Here is a 7991-nt window from a genome sequence, read left to right on the forward strand (position 1 = left end):
AAAAAGGATACCAAACTAGCCCAAGCAAGGTATCACTCATCGGGGTCATTGCCGGCCGGAGACGGATCCCACTCTACGGACCAGCAATAGGGCAAAGAGCAGGGCCAAGTCAGACTAGCGGTCTAGTCCTCAAAACCCATACCTGAAACAGGATTCAACATAAATGCTGAGTATCCTAATACTCAGCAAGACTTAACCGTCAACGAATATACTTAGTCCACTTAGCTAGACTATGCAGGGTTCTGTAAGGCTTTGGTTTTCCTTTTGCTGAAAAGCAACAAAGAGTAGGTCCTTAATTTCACATTTTAGCTTTCAATATTCTAGTTGATTAACCATTCTATGTAAGCAACTAATTCTAATCAACCATGGTAGAACTTTAGTCAAACATCAAGATTGATCATAATAATATTACTCTTATTACTCTGTGTGGCAAAGGGATCAAGTAGTCTCAATATCCGTGAGAGACAGACGATTCGAATCGGATTTTCAACCTTACAAGGTAAACCTAACACACACGTTTGGAACACCGTCGGGTCGTTCCCAAATAACCGTTGACCTTTCATTCCAGCTTGTGGATAGGGTCACTCTCCCCGACTATAGGGCACCAACTTCCTCCCAGCACCCGTGGTGTTGCGCAACATAAACATAAATAAAATCCTATCTCTAAAAGAGAGTGAAAGGTATATCCACTCACCGGTCCGATCAGCTACTAGGCTTACCGCGTACCATATTTACGATATGTGGCTAGTACGTTCAAACACTTAACCACCGCTACCACACACCGCGACCTTAGCAGAATTTATCAACACAGACGGGGTCTCACCCAAGGTCATGAAATCGAACATGACCCCGTCCGACGTCCTTATAGTGATTGCAGATAAAAGAAAACAAGCAACTCCTATTAAGCTCGCGAGTGACAGGCAATCACTCGACTTTTACCGGTCCTATAAGCATAGCAATTACTCGAACTCAAGTCTAGTGTTCAGTACATAGGTTCCTAGGATCTTGCATCTAGGGTTTCAATTCAAATCCTAAGAACTATAAATGCACAAGTAAGTAGTATATAAAGTGCATAATTTGAAATACTGGGTTTATGTCCGGGGCTTGCCTTCGCAGTAGTCACTAGCTAGATCAGCCTTGGGCTCTCCCGGACTTTGGTCCGGGTCTTCAGTCAGTGAAACGGCGTTCACCTGGGCTTCTTGATCACCTCCTTCGGACTCCGGGATCAGCTCGTACGTCCCGTCCACTAGAACAGTCGTATCTATAGGTGATGTAAGATACAGTATTACAACATACACAGTTCGCGATAAAAGTGGCAGTCTTCACAAAGTAAGTTTATAGAGTAGTTATTTAACATGTCTTACTACACAAAACAACATGATTAACCTCACAAGACAACTTGATTATCTTCACAAAGTAAGTTTTAGTTAGTTCACATAGCATGTAAATCATGGTTTGTTAAGAATTAAGTAACTCAGTACACAACTAGCAATTAAATTCAGAAAAATTACTTCAAACAGGAAGTACAGAGAGCAATCAATCTTGTAAATTTCATACCATTTCATGCAGCCAATTATTCAAAATAAAACATTTACACAGACAGCACCTAGAAAAAGATTAAATTCTACAGAGTAAACTAGAGCGAATCAGGTGCTATAAATTTAATAGGATATCGATACAGAGCTAACACAGCTTCTATAAAATTTGTAGAATTTATCTAGGCCTAAAGCAGAAGTAATAATTTTGATAATATTAAACCACATATGGTAAAACTAATTAGTACAGAAAGTTCTATAACGTTTCTGGATCCTAAATTTTACAGACATCAACATTTGACCAAAATAGAGTTCCACAAATATTCTCAGATTTTTCTAAGCAATTAACTATTTATTATAATTAAAGCCTACTTAAAAAGCATTAAATCAAAGATATAGTTAAACCAATCTAGAATTTCCTAAACTTTTTCAATAACAAGGATTTAGTGATATGCATGAATGGAAAAATTTTCAAATACAAAACTTTAATATTTCTACCATCATAAATATATTAGCAAAACTAGAAGATCTAGGAATCTTGAAACTTTGACCTAGTTAAAGATGCCAAAAAGGGTTCAAATTTTTACCAGATACTAGTAAAACTGCATGACACATTCTAGCCAAAAACCACATGAAGTTACTAAGTACAACTTCTAGAACAATTAAAGCCTATTTATTCTATTCTTTTTCTTGGATTAACATGCAGACCAAAACTTAAGATATGTATGTAACAAAACTTGTAGGTCTTGTAACAAGGATTCCAAAACATTTGGATTTGTATTTTTCTGTTTTTTCTACAAATTTCTAGGCATTTTCAAAGTTCACTGATTTGAATTCTAGAGTTCATGTCGTTTTTACACTTGGACCCCTGGAATCAAGTTTCTAAATTATGAATAGGTCCTTCACCGGGAAACAAGAACAGAGCCGCCATTTCGGCTCGGATTCCGGTGAAGTTCGACACCAGCGGTGAGGGAAAGGTGGGGAAAACGATGAGGAGCTCGAGCCGCACCTTTTGGTGGCCCTGGCTCGATGGGAGATGGTCGGAAGGGGGCTCGTCGACGGCGAGCAGTGGCGGTCGGCGTAGGGGACAGGCGGCGAGGATGCTCTAGCAGTCGAGGGTGGAAGAGGAGTGGCCGGGGAGCTGCGCAAGAGTGAGGTTGAGCTGAAGGCGGGGTCTGCGCGGGCGGAGCGGCCATGGAGAAGCAGGGAGACGGTGAGCTCGAACGCGCCGGCGTTCGGGTGGGAGGTGGCGGCGTTCTGGGGGTTTGGGGCATGGAACTGGCGAGAGAGCGAGGGGATTGGAATGCCGGGGTTCTCCTGGTGCTGAGGCGCATGAGAGAAGGGGAAACCGGGGCTCTTCCCCAAGCTTGCCACGGCAGCGGCGAGGTGACGGCTGCGGAGCACGACCGGGGTAGCGTGGCGAGGGAAATGGGGCTCCAGCGCGGTTGGAGTGGGGCCAGGGTGTTGCGAGGGTGCCGCGTGTGGCGGTGGGCAGCAGGAGGTGGCCTGCGGCCCTCCCTCGGCGGCGGGCGGCGCTGCTCTGCGTCGGCGGCAGAGGAAGCAGAGAGGGAGAGAGGAGGAAGACACAGGCTGGACCTGTTTGTAATTTCAGAAAAGTTTAGGGGTCCTACTATAAAACAAAAATAACTCCTAAACTAGGGCTCAAATGAAAAATTTCCCAACATGAAAGTTGTTCAACTTTTCAAGATCTACAACTTTGATGTTGTGCAAAATTTGATTTGACCAAAGGTTGAAAGGTTATTTTTAAAACACAGAAAGAATTTTGAATTTAATGGACTTTCATCTTTTCCAAAGCAAATTCACCTTAATTTCAGACTGAAAAGTAAAATTTCCTGCCATGAAATGATTACACTGAATTTTACAAAGAAACCCTCCACAAAAGCAATATTCACCCATCTTATTCAAATTAAATTATAGGAAGGTCCTTGCATCAAATCATATTTACACAATTAACCTTATTATTTTTTTAAATAAGACCTTTGTTCAAGCAATTAAGCACATGATGCATAAAATAAATATAGTTCTACTGTGCAGACACCTTGGGTGTCACACTAGGGCCTCAGGGCCCAGACGCCGTGACTACTCGGCGCGTCTCTGTGACTCCCCCAGCGACCCTACTCGGGAGCTGGGCGCCACTTACGGCCCGGCGCGTCTCTGTGACTCCGCCAGCGACCCTACTCGGGGGCTAGGCGCCATTTACGACCCGGTGTGTCTCCGTGACTCTGCCAGTGACCCTGTTCAGGGGCTGGGCGCCATTTACTATCCGGCGTGTCTCCGTGACTCCGCCAGCGTCCCTGCTCGAGGGCTGGGCGCCACTTATGACTCGGCATGTCTCCGTGGCTCAGCCAGGGCCTCAGGGCCCGGACGCCGTGACTACTCGGCGCGTCTCTGTGACTCCGCCAGCGACCTACTCGGGGGCTGGGCGCCACTTACTACCCGGTGTGTCTCTGTGACCCAGCTAGAGCCTTAGGGCCCGGATGCCGGAACCACTTGGAAAGTCTCAGCGACTCAAACCGGGGCTTCAGGGTCAGGGAACCGAGTTGGATCCATATCTGATGGTTATCCTGAGGTAGCTAAGGACTGGTACCCTCAGGGGATCGGTGTAACGAAAATGCTTACTGAGTGCTCAGGCATTCGGACTGACAAGAGTTAAAGATCAGTTCTTTGACCCTCGAAATGCTTCTCCGAAACCTTCCGAGGCGGGGGCTACACCCAACGACGACGAACATTTATAATGAGCAATGAAGGACTTCGTCCAGTACGATAAGATTCAACTCGGCCCTCCGGTGCTCGGGGGCTTGACGGAGGTAGATCTATGTACCTCCCTGCCGAGTGGGGTCCCCGAACCCGGGAGACTACCCTGCTCGGTGACTCGGCTACGACTACTCGGCGTGCAGGACTTGGCTGTGTGCGGAAAGGATCTTCAGTGGATCAGGATGAGGGGCTCCAGCTAGAAGCCCGGATATCTAGGGATCTTAACCGACCTCCTTCCTTGTAAAACAACCTGAGCATATCTTCCTTGTACCCCTATGCCTCCCAATCTCTATAAGGGAGACGTGGGAAGACCCATAGAGACCTCCTCACTTCACAGCATTCCACAAACCCTTATACAACCCCGAACACAGGATGTAGGGTATTACGCTCATTGCGGCCCGAAACTGTCTAAGTCCCTGCGTCTTCGTGTTACCATTGAGCTCTTGGTCCTGAGATCCCCATCCTGAAACTCTACCGACGGGTACACCCCTGGTGGACTGGCCGGAATAGCAATTCGACACCTAGGGAATCTTTCCTCTGCTTGTCGTCGTCTCGCCTGGGCGAGTTGCGCCTCCGTGGGCGCGCCGGGGTGGTTCTGGTACCACTCGGCCTGTCGCGGTCATCGCAGCAGGGTCGCTTGGAGTCATCATCCTTAATGATGCCATTGGAGAGTGCTTGGCACTCCTGGGCAGTGTGGTTTGCGTCCTTGTACCAAGGACACTTGCCATCCAGGAGCCGGTCCAAGTCCGCTTGGCTGAGGGTGGAGCGAAACTGGGACCTTTTGTTGTTCTCGGGGCCACGATTGCGGTCTCGGTTCTTGGACGACTCGGCGAAGTCGTGCTTCTTCCCGTGACGAGGTGGACGATCGTCCCGTCAGCATTCTGGGCGGTTGTCCCTCTGAGAGGGATGCTCCTTGGTCTTGTGCTGGCGATGGGCTCGCTCAGCTTCTTCCATGTCGGCGTGCTTGTTGACGACCGTCATCATGTCGCCCACAGTTTTGGGTTGCTCTCGAACATTTTCATCCACAGTTCAATGCTATGGAGGCCTTCGTGGAAGTGGTGGATGTTGTCCCTGTCATCAACTTCCGTAATGGTATTACGGTTAGCAAAGTACTTCTTGATGTAGTCGCGGAGGGACTCGTCGGGTTGCTGGATGACACTGCCCAGATCCCATCTGGTTTTGGGACCCGGGCAGGATGCCTGATAGTATTGGACGAAGGCACTGCAGAGATCTTGCCAGCTGTTTATGTAGCCGGCCGGGAGCGCCTCGAGCCAATTGAGAGCATGGCGGCCCATCATGACCGGGAAGTAGGCAGCCATGATGTCGCCGTTCGCCGCTCGGACGGCGATGGAGTAGGTGCACAGCCACGTCTTGAGATCCGACTCGTCATCATACTTCTCGATGCCAACTGGCTTGAAGGTGGTGGGCCACTGAATGGCCCGAAGCCAGTTGGAGAAGGTGGAGAAGCCATAGAGGTCGTTGTCGGATTTGAAGTCGCGAGGTGGTCGCCAAGGAGGGTTGTTGCCTCAGCGGCCGCGGTACTGGTGGTCGGTGTCAGGGATGCTGTGTCCCTAGTTGTACCGGTGACATCGTGTAACACCCGGTTTATAAAAGAACATAAACCGAGCAATCATATACGTGCCAGGATCAAGTCACACGTATATACAACAGAATGAACAGTATATCATAGCACATATCACGTAAAAAGATATAATAAAGCGAATACGAATGTTATTTATTACAATAATGACAAAATGTCTGATACAGCGGAAGCGAAGTACAAAATACGATAAAGCTCTCCAAAACTGAAGCAGGGCGCCACAGGGACGTCGACTGGGAGACGAAGCACCTAGAAGTCCTCGTAGTCCTGGTAGCGCTGGACGAACTCCCTCGTGTCGGCAGGAACTGAGCAGCAGTAGCGTAGCCAAGAGGAAAAAGTAGAGAAGAGGCAAGAGTGAGTACACAACTTGTACTCAACAAGTATAACACAAACTATGAGGCTCTAGGCTGGCTGACTCAACTGCATTAGCTTTTAAGTGTTGGCAAAGTTTTATTAAAGCTATTTACTACGAGTTGATGAATTACCATTAACCCAGTTACATAGTAATTAATCAGAATTAATTATACTACTACTGAGAACCAAACCACGACCAAGCCACCAAGGTAAACCCCGAGAAGCACCTCCCTCGTCGGAAGGAGATAACTTCACTAATCAAAAGGAGGATCTGGGCCGCTCATAACCGTGAGCACGGCTAGTATACCAGTTTTACACTCTGCAGAGGTTGCACATCTTTACCCACAAGTCGTGAGCTACGCCAGTTGTTCATCACACTTCCTTAGGTGAGATGGCCAGCGACTCACTACGAGGCCTTTAAAAAGAATCTCGTTGGTAAGGCGTAACCGCGAGAGTTAGGTCGGCGACGATGGGGCCCACCTCCGGGGGTACAAGCACAGGAGCGCAATCCAAGCACAGACCAAGCCGGAGGAGCAGGGACCATTGAAGCTTACTACTCTTGCCCCGCAGGTAAGTTACTCCAAACCAAAAAGATCTAGTTATTACGCCAAGTCTATCCCATTCTAGCCTTGTGGTAGCGCTGTTGTCCCAGGTTGTCGCTCTATGAACCGGTCCTTATGGAGAGTGGCCAACCAGGCAGTAAGCACCGTGCTGGCCCCCTAAACCATGTTTCTAAAAAAACAGCTTTTAACGAGAGGTGAGCCACTCAAGCCACACAGAGTGCCCCTCTCAGAATTAAGTTCAAGTAAAACATTAAACAAATTAATTAAAAAGGACCAGAGTGTGTTATAGCGCAGCAACCTAGCACAACTAACCAAAATGCAACCCAAAGGTATATATAAAGGATATAAAGTGGCTAGGACAGTCCTTATAGGCACACAATATTAAAATGCAGTATGAAATTGTATTTAAAGGTGATAGGTTGTTCATGTTATACTTGCCTTCCTCGTACTGCTCTGGCTGCTGCTCAAAGTGCTCCGAAGACGGCTGCTCCGGGTACTGGTACTGAGGCTCCTCAGATGGATCAACGTCTACTCACGAACACATGGCCAAAACAATGCACAAATATAAGCATACAAGCAAACACTAACAAAAACTAAGAAACAGTACAACAATACATGAAAACAGCACACTAAGCTAGTCTAATACTGTTCTACGCGTTACAACGATCGCGTGGATAAAAAGAACGCTAAAAACGGAGCTAAAACGCGTAAACTAGGCCTAAAACAAGTCCTAGGGGCTTATTTGTAATAGAAACAAGGTTCCGGGGGCTTTTCTGCTAAAACCGAGGACTAAAGCGTAAAAACTAGAAAGATCCGAGGGCCAACGCGTAAAAAGACCCTAACTGGACGGCGGGTTCTATTCCGAGAAAAGCCAGGGGGTTAAACACTAAAAACAGGACCTCGGCGTAATTACTTTTGAATAGATCAGGACCGCGGGTTGATTTGCAATAAAGGGAGGGGCTCTTTAGCAAAAGTGTCAGGCCGAAGGGGTACGGTTGGATCTCAGCCGTTGGATTCGGATCTGATGGCTTAGAACAGATCAGCTCGGGATCTAATCTTGGCCGTTGATTCAGGATCGGGCGGCCGCGGGCGGTTGGGGGCGCGGGCGGCGGCGCTGGGTCGCCGGAGCTCTGCTCCCGCGGCGGCGCTATGCCGGAGAAGACC

This window comes from Panicum virgatum, chromosome 5N (assembly GCF_016808335.1).
Source record: "Panicum virgatum strain AP13 chromosome 5N, P.virgatum_v5, whole genome shotgun sequence".
Taxonomy (NCBI): Eukaryota; Viridiplantae; Streptophyta; class Magnoliopsida; order Poales; family Poaceae; genus Panicum; species Panicum virgatum.